Source organism: Heterodontus francisci, chromosome 21 (genome assembly GCF_036365525.1).
Source record: "Heterodontus francisci isolate sHetFra1 chromosome 21, sHetFra1.hap1, whole genome shotgun sequence".
Lineage (NCBI taxonomy): Eukaryota > Metazoa > Chordata > Chondrichthyes > Heterodontiformes > Heterodontidae > Heterodontus > Heterodontus francisci.
Genome location: NC_090391.1, coordinates 9657590 through 9671894, shown reverse-complemented (window position 1 = coordinate 9671894; position 14305 = coordinate 9657590).

Sequence of the window (14305 nt, the reverse complement as noted above, 5' to 3'; positions counted from 1 at the left end):
TTATCCATTATTCAACTTAATAAAGAATGAGGTTGGAATACGTTCTCATTTTCTGAGACATTACTTTTAAAAAGCATTTTTTTGAGAAGCAGGAACTTGTTTCACAGTGCAGGGAATTTTATTTTCATCATTGACCCTAATCCATGCAGTTAAACAGTTCAGTTTACCTGTCTCAGTGTCACATCTGATGTTTCTCCAATCAGACAGTTTGATGTTTGTAGTGACAGGGATTGCATTATTTGTTTGCCTGTGTGTCCCTCCTTCATATTTCTATTTTAATATCCCGAGTTCTACTGATACTGCTGTGTTTATCTGACTGTCAGTAATATGATGCTGTCAGGTGAGAGTCTCAGAGCAGGAATACTTTGTTTGCAAATCAGGCGTCCAATGAACCGATCACTGACGGCTCCATGACAACCTAAAATCATAATTTCTCAGGGAAAATGTGGTCAAATGTTGTAGTTATATGGATTGAAAATGAATTCTACCGTGTTAATGTCAGAGAGTGATAGAGTTATTCCGGTCCAAAACAGGCCTTTCGGCCCATCATGTCTGTGCTGGCCATCAAGCTATCTGTTCTCATCCCAATTTCCAGCAGTTGGACCATATTCTTGTATGCTATGGCATTTCAAGTGCTCATTTAAATACTTCTTAAATGTTGTGTCTCTGGATGAAAAAAAATCCTCAAATCCCTTCCAAATCACCTCCCCCTTTCCTTAAATCTATGCTGCCTGGTTATTGATCCCTCAGCTAAGGGGAAAAGTTTCTTTCTAGCTCACCTATCAATGCCCCACATAATTCTGTGTACCTCAATCAGGTCCCCCCTCAGCCTTCTCTGCTCTCAGTGAAACAATCCTAGCCTTATCAGTCTCTCTTCATAGCTGAAATGCTCCAGCCCAGGCAACATCCTGGTGAATCTTCTCTGTACCTTCTCCAGTGCAATCACATCCTTCCTATAGTGTGGCAACCAGAATTGTGCACAGTCCTCCAGCTGTGACCTAACTAGAGTTTTATCCAGCTCCATCATAACCTCCCTGCTCTTATATTCTTTGGCTCGGCTAATACAGGCAAGTATCCCATATGCCTTCCAAACCACCTTATCTACCTGTGCTACTGCCTTCAGTGATCTATGGACAAGTGCACCAAGGTCCCTTTGACCCTCTGTACTTCCTAGGATCCTACCATCTCTTGTATATTCCCTTGCCCTGTTAGTCATCCCACAATGCATCACCTGACACTTCTCAGGATTAAATTCCATTTGCCACTGCTCTGCCCATCTTAGCAGCCCATCCATATCGTCCTAAAATCTAAGGATTTCCTCCTCACTATTTACGACACCACCAATTTTTGTCTCATCTGTGAACTTGCTGATCATTACTCCTGTATTCACGTCTAAATCATTAATATACACTACAAACAACAAGGACCCCAGCACCGGTCCGTGTGGTACACCATTGGTCACAGGCTTCCAATCACAAAAACAACCCTCGACCATTAACCTCTGCCTCCTGCCACTAGCCAATTTTGGATACAATTTGAAATTCTAATAAACAAGTGAGTGAGTGTTTCTGCACAGTCTGCAACTGTGTAAATATTTTTCGCATGCTACCACTGTTTCTCTCTGGCTGTCTGAGCATTCAGCTGCTTTGTTCTGAGTTCTTAACTTGAGTCAGTTTTTATATGTTGGGTTAGGTGCTCATACAGCACAGGCCATAAATGGAGCGTGGGATCTTCCGGCGCTCTGTGCTGTACTCAGTGTCATACTCTGTGTGATCAGTTCACTCTGCATAGGCTGGGATCTTCCTTAGATCGGTGTCTGGAGCTCAGTACCACACTGGGCGAGATCACTCTGCAAAGCGAGGAGTGGAGCCTGGGATCTTACAGTGCTCTGTTTGAATCTCAGTACCACACGGGTACATACCTTAAGTTATATCTATTTAATTAGCTCCTCTCCCTCTTGCAGTCGGTCTAGGTGTACCTGAGTGAACCGTCTATTCTGCCCCATTCCCATATCTCACACATTGAAGATGGCCGACACACTGATAGTGATACAGGAGATGGATAAATTGAGTCCACATGAACAGTGAGGTAAAATCACCCACAGTGAACAGAGGGTAGGGTTGGGGAAACGCAGCACAGGCTGGGGATGGAGACTGGGATCTTCCTGTGCTCACAAAGCACAGGCTGGAAATGATGTCTTGGATCTCCCTGTGCTCTGTGGGTAGGGCTCTGTACTGGTGATAAACATCTCATTGTACACAGGCTGTAAATTGGGCCTGCGATCTTCCTATGCTTTGTGTCTGGGGCTCTGTGCTGTTACCTGTGATAAACCTCTCATTCTTTACAGGCGAGGGATGGATCTTAGAAACATAGCAGCACACCTTTCGAGCACCTTCACTTCCAAAAGGATGTCATGACCTTGGTGAAGGTAACAGGGAGGTTGACAGGATGATATTAGATATGAAGAAGATAGGAAATAGGAGCTGGAATAGACGTCAGGACACGTCGAGCCTGCTCCACCATTCAGTTTGATCATGGCTGATGTTGGTCTTCACTTTCCTGACCTGCTGCCTTTATCCGCTGATCACCACCAACATCAGTCCATCTCAGCATTAAATATATTCACAGAAACATCGAAAATAGGAGCAGGAGTAGGCCATTCTGTCCTTCGGACCTGCTCCGCCATTCTAACACGATCATGGCTGATCGTTTAGTTCAGTACCGTGTTCCTGCTTTCTCCCCATATCCCATGATCCCTTTGGCATAATTAGATATATCTATCTCCTTCTTGAATATATTTAAAGACTTGGCCTCCACGGCCTTCTGTGATAGAGAACTCCACACGTTCACCACCCTCTGAGTGATGACATTTCTCCTCATCTTGGTTCTAAATGGCATACCCCGTATCCTGAGACTGTTACCCCTGGTTCTGGACTCCCCAGCCATCGGGAACATCCTCCCTGCATCTAGCCTGTCCCGTCCTGTTAGAATTTGATACGTTTCAATGAGGTCCCCTCTCATTCTTCTAAACTCTAGTGAATATACGCGTGGTCAATCCACTCTCTCATCATCCGTTAATCCTGCCATCCCAGGAATCAGCCTGGTAAATCTTCTTTGCACTCCCTCCATGGCCAACACATCCTTCCTCAGAGAAGGAGACCAAAACTGCACACAATACTCCAGATATGGTCTCAACAACCCCTGTATAACTGCACTTAGACATCCTTGCTCCTGTACTCAAATCTTCTTGCAATGAAGGCCAACAGCCCATTTGCCTTCCTAACTGTTTGCTGCACCTGAATGGTTGCTTTCAGTGCCTGGTGTACACCCAGGTCACGTTGCACCTCCCCCTTTCCCAATCTATCACCGTTCAGATAATCTGACTTTCTGTTTTTACAACCAAGTGGATAACCTCACATTTATCCATATGATACTGCATCTGCCATGCATTTGCCCACCCACCCAACTTGTCCAAATCACATTAGAGTCTCTTTGCATCTTCCTCACAGCTCACATTCCCCCCTGGCTTTGTGCCGTCTGCAAACTTGGAAATGTTACATTTAGTTCCGTCACCGAGGTCAGTAATATATATTGTGAATAGCTGGGGCCCGAGAATCGATCCTTGTGGTACCCCACTCATCTCTGCCTGCCACCCGGAAAAAGACCCATTTAGTCCTACTCTCTGTCTCCTGTCTGCCAACCAGTTCTCAGTCCATGGCAGTATATTGCCCCCAATCCCATGTGCCTTCATTTTGCACAGTAACCTCTTCCGTGGGACCTTATCAAAAGCCTTCTGAAAATCCAAATACAACACATCCACTGGTTATCCCTTGTCTGTTCTACTAGTTACATCCACAAAAAAAACTCCACTCGATTTGTTAAACATGATTGCCCTTTCGTAAACCCAGGCTGACTTTGTCCAGTCCTGTTTATGCTTCCCAGGTATTCTGCTATCACATCCTTTATAATAGACTCCAGCATTTTCCCCACTACTGATGTAAGGCGAACTGGTCTGTAGTTCCCTATTTTTTTCTCTCCCTCCTTTTTTAAATAGTGGGGTTACATTTGCCACCCTCCAATCTGTCGGAACTGCTCTCGAGTCTATAGCATTTAGGGAGATGATCAATGCATCCACTATTTCCAGGGTCACTTCCTTTAGTACTCTGGGATGTAGATTATCAGTCCCTGGGAATTTGTCAGCCTTTAACTCCATTAATTACCCTCTCCCTTTTTTTTTTACCAATACAGATTTCCTTTCGTTTCTCCCTCTCATTAGACATTTGGCTCCCTAACATTTCTCGGAGGTTACTTATGTCTTCCTTTGTGAAGACAGAACCAAAGTATGTGTTTCGTTGTTCTGCCATTTCTTTGTTCCCCATTATAATTTCCTCCGTTTCTGACCGTAAGGGACCTACATTTATTTTCACTGAGCTTTTTGTCTTCACACAGTTATAGAAGCTTTTACAGTCGGTTTATATGTTCCCTGTAAGGTAAGTCTCATTCTCTATTTCCACCCACTTAAGCAACCTGATTGTCGTCCTTTACTGAAATCTAAACTGCTCCCAATCCTCAGACTGACTGCATTTTATGGCAATTTTATATGCCTCCTCTTTGGATTGAGTATTATCCCTAATTCCTTTTGTGAGCCACGGTTGAGCCATTTTTCTGGTTTTATTTTTTGCGCCAGCCAGGAATGATAATTGTTGTGGTGTGAGCGTGTGTCTGTGTGTGTATATATATCTCAGAGCCTTGGCTGTGGAGTGTGTGTGTGTGTGTTTACATATATATCTATATATAACGAAGGGCCTAGGCTGTGGTGTGTGTGTGTGTGTGTGTGAGTGTGAGTGTGTGTGTGTGTGTGTGTGTGTGTGTGTGTGTGTGTGTTTGTTGTATCTGGCACTCGTCCTGGGTTCTGTGTGTGGGCGTGTGTGTGTGGCTCAGGGCCTGGGATATGATTTCTGTGTGTGTGTGTGTACATGTCCCTGTGTGTACTTATCTGTGTGTGTGTGTGTGTGTTTGTGTGTGTGTGTGTGTGTCTGTGTGCATGAATCTGTGCTGTGTGTGTGTGTGCATGCTTGTGTTTGTGTGTATCTGGCACCCGTCCTGGGCTCTGTGCGTGTGCTTTTGTGTCTAGCTCAGGCCCTGGGTTATGATCTGTGTCTGCGTGTGTGTGTGTTTGTCTATCTGTCTGGCTCAGTGCCTGGGATCTGATCGGTGTGTGTGTGTGCGTGTTTGTGTATCTATCTTCCTCAGTGCAAAGGTTCTGATCGGTGTGTGTGCTTGTGTGTTGGCGTACATGTGTGTGTGTTTGTATATCTGTCTGGCTCAGTGCCTGGGATCTAATGTGTGTGTGTGTGTGTGTTTGTGTTTGCATATCTGTCTGTCGCAGTAGCTGGGGTCTGCTCAGTGTGTGTGTGTGTGTATTTGTCTCAGTGCCTGGTGTCTAAACAGTGTGTGTGTGTGTTTGTACATCTGTCTGTCTTAGTGCTTGGGATCTGATCGGTGTTTGTGTCTGTTTTTGCATATCTGTCTGCCTCAGTGCCTGGGGTCTGATAGGTGTGCGTGTGTGTTTGTCTATCTGTCTGCCTTAGTGCCGGTGGTCTGATTGGTGTGTGTGTGTGTGTGTGTGTGTGTGTTTGTCTATCTGTCTGCCTCTGTGCCTGGGATCTGATCTATGTGTTCGTGTGTTTGTATATCTGCCTGCCTCGGTACCTGGGGTCAGATCGGTGTGTGTGTGTTTGTCTAACTGTCTGCCTCAGTGCCTGGGGTCTGATCGGTGTGTGTGTGTGATTGTATATCTGTCTGCCTTAGTGCCGGGGTTCTGATCGGTGTGTGTGTGTGTGTGTGTGTGTGTGTGTGTGTGTGTGTGTGTGTGTGTGTGTGTGTGTGTGTGTGTGTGTGTGTGTGTGTGTGTGTGTGTGTGTGTGTGTGTTAGTCTATCTGTCTGCCTGAGGGCCTGGGGTCTGCTCGGTCTGTGTATTTGTTTGTCTATCTGTCCGCCTTGGTGCCTGGGCTCTGATGAGTGTGTGTGTGTGTGTTTGTATAATCTGTCTGTCTCAGTGCCTGGGGTCTGATCGGTGTGTGTGTGTGTTTGTCTACCTGTCTGCCTTAGTGCCTGGGCTCTGATCGGTGTTTGTGTGTGTTTGTCTATCTGTCTGCCTTCGTGCCTGGGGTCTGATCGGTCTGTGTATTCGTTTGTATATCTGTCTGCCTCAGTGCCTGGGGTCTAATTGGTGTGTTTGTGTGTTTGTCTATCTGTCAGCCTCAGTGCCTGCGGTCTGATCCATGTGTGTGTGTGTTTGTATATCTGTCTGCCTTAGTGCCTGGGGTCTAATCGATGTATTTGTATATCTGTCTGCCTCAGTGCCTGGGGTCTAATCGACGTGTTTGTGTGTGTTTGTCTATCTGTCTGCCTTAGTGCCTGGGGTATGATCGGTGTCTGTGTGTGTTTGTATATCTGTCTGTCTCGGTGCCTGGGGTCTTATGGGTGTGTGTGTCTGTTTCTGACTGCCTCAGTGCCTGGGGTCGAATTGGTGTGTTTGTGTGTTTGTCTATCTGTCAGCCTCAGTGCCTGCGGTCTGATCCATGTGTGTGTGTGTTTGTATATCTGTCTGCCTTAGTGCCTGGGGTCTAATCGATGTATTTGTATATCTGTCTGCCTCAGTGCCTGGGGTCTAATCGACGTGTTTGTGTGTGTTTGTCTATCTGTCTGCCTTAGTGCCTGGGGTTTGATCGGTGTTTGTGTGTGTTTGTATATCTGTCTGCCTCAGTGCCTGGGGTCTAATCGATGTGTTTTTCTATCTGTCTGCCTTAGTGCCTGGGGTCTGAACGGTGTCTGTGTGTGTTTGTATATACGTCCGTCTCAGTGCCTGGAGTTTGATCGATGTGTTTGTGTGTGTGTTTGTCTATCTGTCTGCCTCAGTGCCTGGGGTCTAATCGATGTGTTTGTATATCTGTCTGCCTTAGTGCCTGGGGTTTGATCGGTGTTTGTGTGTGTTTGTCTATCTGTCTGCCTCAGTGCCTGGAGTCTAATCGATGTGTTTGTCTATCTCTCTGCCTTTGTGCCTGGGGTCTGATCGGTGTCTGTGTGTGTTTGTATATCTGTCTGTCGCAGTGCCTGGGGTCTGGTCGGTGTCTGTGTGTGTGTTTGTCTATCTGTCTGCTTTAGTGCCTTGGTTTCGGATTGGAGTCTGTGTGTGTTTGTATATCTGTCTGCCTCAGTGCCTGGGGTCTAATCGGTGTGTGTGTGTGTTTGTCTATCTGTCTGCCTTCGTGCCTGCTGTCTGATTGGTCTGTGTATTTGTTTGTATATCTGTCTCCCTCAGTGCCTGTGCTCTAATTGGTGTGTTTGCGTGTTTGTCTATCTCTCTCCCTCAGTGCCTGGGGTCTTATCGGTGTTTGTGTGTGTTTCTCTATCTGTCTGCCTTCGTGCCTGGGGTCTGATCGGTGTCTGTGCGTGATGGTCTATCTGTCTGCCTCAGTGCCTGGGTTCTGATTGGTGTGTGTGTGAGTTTGTATATCTGTCTGCCTTAGTGACTGGTGTCTGATCGGTGTGTTTGTGTGTTTGTATATCTGTCTGCCTCAGTGCCTGGGGTATAATCGGTGTGTGTGTGTGTTTGTCTATCTGTCTGCCTCAGTGCCTTGGGTCGATTCGATGTGTTTGTATATCTGTCTGCCTCGGTGCCTGGGGTCTTATCGATGTTTGTGTGTGTTTGTCTATCTGTCTTCCTTAGAGCCTGGGGTCTGATCGGTGTTTGTGTGTGTTTGTCCATCTGTCTGCCTCAGTGCCTGGGGACTGATTGGTGTGTGTGTGAGTTTGTATAACTGTCTGCCTTAGTGCCTGGGGTCTGATCGGTGTCTGTGTCTCTTTGTATATCTGTCTGTCTCAGTGCCTGGGGTCTGATCGGTGTTTGTGTGTGTTTGTCTATCTGTCTGCCTCAGTGCCTGGGGTTTAATCGATGTGTTTGTGTGTGTTTGTCTATCTGTATGCCTCAGTGCCTTGGGTGGTATCGGTGTGTGTGTGTTTGTCTCTCTGTCTGCCTTAGTGCCTGGGGTCTGATCGGTGTCTGAGTGTGTTTGTATATCTGTCTGTCTCAGTGCATGGGTTCTGATCCGTGTGTCTGTGTGTTTGCATATCTGTCTGTCTCTGTGCCTGTTGTCTGATCGGTGTGTGCCTGTGCTTGTCTATCTGTCTGCCTTAGTGCCTGGGGTCTGATTGGTGTGTGTGTGTGTGTTTGTCGATCTGTCTGCCTCAGTGCCTGGGGTCTAACGATGTGGTTGTCCATCTGTCTCCCTCAGTGCCTGGGGTCTTATCGGTGTTTGTGTGTGTTTCTCCATCTGTCTGCCTTAGTGCCTGGGATCTGATCGGTGTCTGTTGGTGATGGTCTATCTGTCTGCCTCAGTGCCTGGGTTCCGATTGGTGTGTGTGTGAGTTTGTATATCTGTCTGCCTTAGTGCCTGGTGTCTGATCGGTGTGTTTGTGTGTTTGTATATCTGTTTGTATATTTTCAATCGTGGGATCGTACAAGATGGCTCCTGTGCTGGAAGCTCCCTAGGAATCTCCCTTGCTGTTCAACTCTATCCATGGCCATCTGCTCCCATCCCTAACGTTTTCTCCCCCAATCTGCCCTCTTAAACTGTTTAAATTCCCCTGGCTCTTTAAATCAGTTCATTTTAGCCCTATCTAAAAGTTAACAGTTAGTTTAGTGTATGTTACCTGGGCCCACTGCCCTCCCCCAGCCACACCTGCTCTTTGTTTTCTCAATGAAATTGATCCGGATGAAACTGACGAGCACAGCTGCCGATACTTTAATCTCCGATCCTGCTGTCTTCACAGTCCAGAGTGTCTGCAGCCACGGCATGCGGTAAGTCCATTGAGGTGAAGAAGGAGCTGCGGGACCCGAGAGAAGTCCTGAGAAAAGGTGCCCCGAACACCCAAAACATCCACGAACGGCCCCCCCGGCCGCAACTTCAAAGCGCCCGCGGAGATGGCTCGGAGAGCATCTGCTGCGCACTGTCGGCAATGCTGCATGCCTTTATTTAAACCACTGCAAAAAAAAAAAAACCCTGAGCAAATGTAATCACCTCTAAGTCTGCCAAATGATGCTTCACCTCCCGAAGGACGTGGATGAGCTTTCCGGACGTCGATGGTGGGCACTGAGGAAATGGCTTATTACCTGCACCAGATTCCACCCCCCCTCCCCCCCTTTACCCCGCTTCCACCACCCCCCCACCCCCGTCCCCTTCCCTGCTCCACCCTCTCAGCTCACCCCCTCACAACCACGTCCCAGCCCGCCCCCCCTCGCACCATCTTCACCCCGCACCCCCTTCCCCTGCACCCCCCCCCACCCCCTCCCTCTACCCCTCCCCCTTGCATCCCCTCCTCCCACCGGCACCATCCTACACCTGTGTAGGGGCCCCAACAACCCCACTGCCTTGTGGGCGTCTCGGGAGAGACCAAGGCTAAGGGAGTAAACCCTAACAGAAAATCCGGAGTGGAACCCCGTAGGCGGTCATGTGTCACCTTTGGCATGTTTCCGGCAGTTCCTGCAGCCATACTGGTGCCAAACGTCGTGTCCTGCACTCCTTTGGACCCCACCAGAAAGGCCGAGAGCGGGGTTTTGACGACTGGGCAACTCTCAACCTCCATAAATTTGCCCAGGCATGCGCCATGGAGAGGTCACTCCATAGTTGCCTCACAGCGACTAAAACAACACGGAAGGCAGCAGTTATGGGTTATAAGTCCAGATAAATTGGCGTAGAAACTGGGCGCCACGGGTTGCCTTTGTCGGTGGGAGAGGTCATTGCACCTCACTGGACAGCTACCGCCCGCCTCAAACCGGGCAGCCCCCGGTCAATAAGGTTCTGTCCCGCCACAGTCTGCCTGCTTCAATGGGTGATTGGAGCTCAGGGTCATTGCCCGAAAGGTGGACTGATACACCGCACCAAACAACATGAAAAAAGGAAAGAAGGTACCAGCCCTTCGCTTTGCAAGCTGGAACGTCAGAACTATGTGTCCTGGCCTGTCGGAAGACCTTACACAAATCAACGATTCTCGGAAGACCGCCATCATTAACAACGAGCTCAGTAGATTCAATGTGGACATTGCAGCACTTCAGGAGACTCGCCTCCCCGCGAGTGGCTCTCTAGCAGAGCAAGACTACACCTTCTTCTGGCAGGGCAGGGATCCTGAAGAACCAAGACAGCATGGAGTGGGCTTCGCCATCAGAAACTCCTTGCTCAGCATGATAGAGCCTACCTCATATGGCTCGGAACGCATACTGTCCATCCGACTGCTCACCACCTCTGGTCCAGTACACCTACTCAGCATCTATGCTCCAACACTCTGCTCCGCACCTGAAGCTAAAGACCAGTTCTATGAACAACTCCATAACATCATTAGCAGCATCCCCAACACCGAACACCTATTCCTGCTGGGGGACTTTAATGCCAGGGTTGGGGCCGACCATGATTCATGGCCCTCCTGCCTTGGGCGCTATGGCGTTGGAAGGATGAATGAGAACGGGCAGAGACTGCTTGAGTTGTGTACCTATCATAACCTCTGCATCACCAACTCGTTCTTTCACACTAAACCCTGTCACCAGGTTTCATGGAGGCACCCAAGATCACGTCATTGGCACCAGCTAGACCTCATTGTCACAAGGCGAGCCGCCTTAAACAGTGTTCAAATCACACGCAGCTTCCACAGTGCGGACTGCGACACCGACCACTCCCTGGTGTGCAGCAAGGTTAGACTCAGACCAAAGAAGTTGCATCATTCCAAGCAGAAGGGCCACCCGCGCATCAACACGAGCAGAATTTCTCACCCAAAGCTGTTACAAAAATTTCTAAATTCACTTGTAACAGCCCTTCAAAACACTCCCACAGGGGATGCTGAGACCAAGTGGGCCCACATCAGAGACGCCATCTATGAGTCAGCTTTGACCACCTACGGCAAAAGTGCGAAGAGAAATGCAGACTGGTTTCAATCTCATAATGAAGAGCTGGAACCTGTTATAGCCGCTAAGCGCATTGCACTTTTGAACTACAAGAAAGCCCCCAGCGATTTAACATCCGCAGCACTTAAAGCAGCCAGAAGTACTGCACAAAGAACAGCTAGGCGTTGCGCAAACGACTACTGGCAACACCTATGCAGTCATATTCAGCTGGCCTCAGACACCGGAAACATCAGAGGAATGTATGATGGCATGAAGAGAGCTCTTGGGCCAACCATCAAGAAGATCACCCCCCTCAAATCTAAATCGGGGGACATAATCACTGACCAACGCAAACAGATGGACCGCTGGGTTGAGCACTACCTCGAACTGTACTCCAGGGAGAATGCTGTCACTGAGACTGCCCTCAATGCAGCCCAGCCTCTACCAATCATGGATGAGCTGGACATACAGCCAACCAAATCGGAACTCAGTGATGCCATTGATTCCCTAGCCAGCGGAAAAGCCCCTGGGAAGGACAGCATTACCCCTGAAATAATCAAGAGTGCCAAGCCTGCTATACTCTCAGCACTACATGAACTGCTATGCCTGTGCTGGGACGAGGGAGCAGGACCCCAGGACATGCGCGATGCCAACATCATCACCCTCTATAGAAACAAAGGTGACCGCGGTGACTGCAACAACTACCGTGGAATCTCCCTGCTCAGCATAGTGGGGAAAGTCTTTGCTCGAGTCGCTCTGAACAGGCTCCAGAAGCTGGCCGAGCGCGTCTACCCTGAGGCACAGTGTGGCTTTCGTGCAGAGAGATCGACTATTGACATGCTGTTCTCCCTTCGTCAGATACAGGAGAAATGCCGTGAACAACAGATGCCCCTCTACATTGCTTTCATTGATCTCACCAAAGCCTTTGACCTCGTCAGCAGACGTGGTCTCTTCAGACTACTAGAAAAGATCGGATGTCCAGCAAAGCTACTAAGTATCATCACCTCATTCCATGACAATATGAAAGGCACAATTCAACATGGTGGCTCCTCATCAGAGCCCTTTCCTATCCTGAGTGGTGTGAAACAGGGCTGTGTTCTCGCACCCACACTTTTTGGGATTTTCTTCTCCCTGCTGCTTTCACATGCGTTCAAATCCTCTGAAGAAGGAATTTTCCTCCACACAAGATCAGGGGGCAGGTTGTTCAACCTTGCCCGTCTAAGAGCGAAGTCCAAAGTACGGAAAGTCCTCATCAGAGAACTCCTCTTTGCTGACGATGCTGCTTTAACATCTCACACTGAAGAATGCCTGCAGAGTCTCATCGACAGGTTTGCGTCTGCCTGCAATGAATTTGGCCTAACCATCAGCCTCAAGAAAACGAACATCATGGGGCAGGATGTCAGAAATGCTCCATCCATCAATATTGGCGACCACGCTCTGGAAGTGGTTCAAGAGTTCACCTACCTGGGCTCAACTATCACCAGTAACCTGTCTCTAGATGCAGAAATCAACAAGCGCATGTGTAAGGCTTCCACTGCTATGTCCAGACTGGCCAAGAGAGTGTGGGAAAATGGCGCACTGACACGGAACACAAAAGTCCGAGTGTATCAGGCCTGTGTCCTCAGTACCTTGCTCTACGGCAGCGAGGCCTGGACAACGTATGCCAGCCAAGAGCGACGTCTCAATTCATTCCATCTTCGCTGCCTTCGGAGAATACTTGGCATCAGGTGGCAGGACTATATCTCCAACACAGAAGTCCTTGAAGCGGCCAACACCCCCAGCTTATACACACTACTGAGTCAGCGGCGCTTGAGATGGCTTGGCCATGTGAGCCGCATGGAAGATGGCAGGATCCCCAAAGACACATTGTACAGCGAGCTCGCCACTGGTATCAGACCCACCGGCCGTCCATGTCTCCGTTATAAAGACGTCTGCAAACGCGACATGAAATCGTGTGACATTGATCACAAGTCGTGGGAGTCAGTTGCCAGCATTCGCCAGAGCTGGCGGGCAGCCATAAAGACAAGGCTAAATTGTGGCGAGTCGAAGAGACTTAGTAGTTGGCAGGAAAAAAGACAGAGGCGCAAGGGGAGAGCCAACTGTGCAACAGCCCCAACAAACAAATTTCTCTGCAGCACCTGTGGAAGAGCCTGTCACTCCAGAATTGGCCTTTATAGCCACTCCAGGCGCTGCTTCACAAACCACTGACCACCTCCAGGCGCGTATCCATTGTCTCTCGAGATAAGGAGGCCCAAAAGAAAGAAAGAATATCTGTCTGCCTCAGAGCCTGGGGTCTAATCGGTGTGTGTGTGTGTGTTTGTCTATCTGTCTGCCTCAGTGCCTGGGGTCGATTCGATGTGTTTGTATATCTGTCTGCGTCACTGCCTGGGGTCTGATCGGTGTTTGTGTGTGTTTGTCTATCTCTCTGCCTCAGTGCCTGGGGAATTATTGGTGTGTGTGTGAGTTTGTATAACTGTCTGCCTGAGTGCCTGGGGTCTGATCGGTGTCTGTGTCTGTTTGTATATATGTCTGTCTCAGTGCCTGGGGTCTGATCGGTGTTTGTGTGTGTTTGTCTATCTGTCTGCCTCAGTGCCTGGGGTCTAATCGATGTGTTTGTGTGTGTTTGTCTATCTGTACGCCTCAGTGCCTTGGGTGGTATCGGTGTGTGTCTGTGTTTGTCTATCTGTCTGCCTTAGTGCCTGGGGACTGATCGGTGTCTGAGTGTGTTTGTATATCTGTCTGTGTCAGTGCCTGGGGTCTGATCCGTGTGTCTGTGTGTTTGTATATCTGTCTGTCTCTGTGCCTGTTGTCTGATCGGTGTGTGCCTGTGCTTGTCTGTCTGTCTGCCTTCGTGCCTGGGGTCTGATTGGTGTATGTGTGTGTTTGTCTGTCTGTCTGCCTCAGTGCCTGGGGTCTAACGACGTGGTTGTATATTTGTATGCCTCAGTGCCTGGGATCTTCTCGGTGCTTGTGTGTGTTTTTCTATCTGTCTGCCTCAGTGCCTGCGGTCTAATCGATGTGTATGTATATCTGTCTGCCTTAGTTCCTGGGGTCTGAGCGGTGTCTGTGTGTGTTTGTATATCTTTCTGTATCAGTGCCTGGGGTCTGATCGGTGTTTGTGTGTGTTTGTGTATCTGTCTGCCTCAGTGCCTGGGGTCAGATCGGTGTGTGTGTGTGTGTGTTTGTCTAACTGTCTGCCTTAGTGCCTGGGGTCTGATCGGTGTCTGTGGGTGTTTGTCTATCTGTCTGCCTCAGTGCCTGGGTTCTGATTGGTGTGTATGTGTGTTTGTATATCTGTCTGTGTCAGTGCCTGGGGTCTGATCGGTGTGTGTGTGTATTTGTCTATCTGTCTGCCTTCGTGCCTGTGG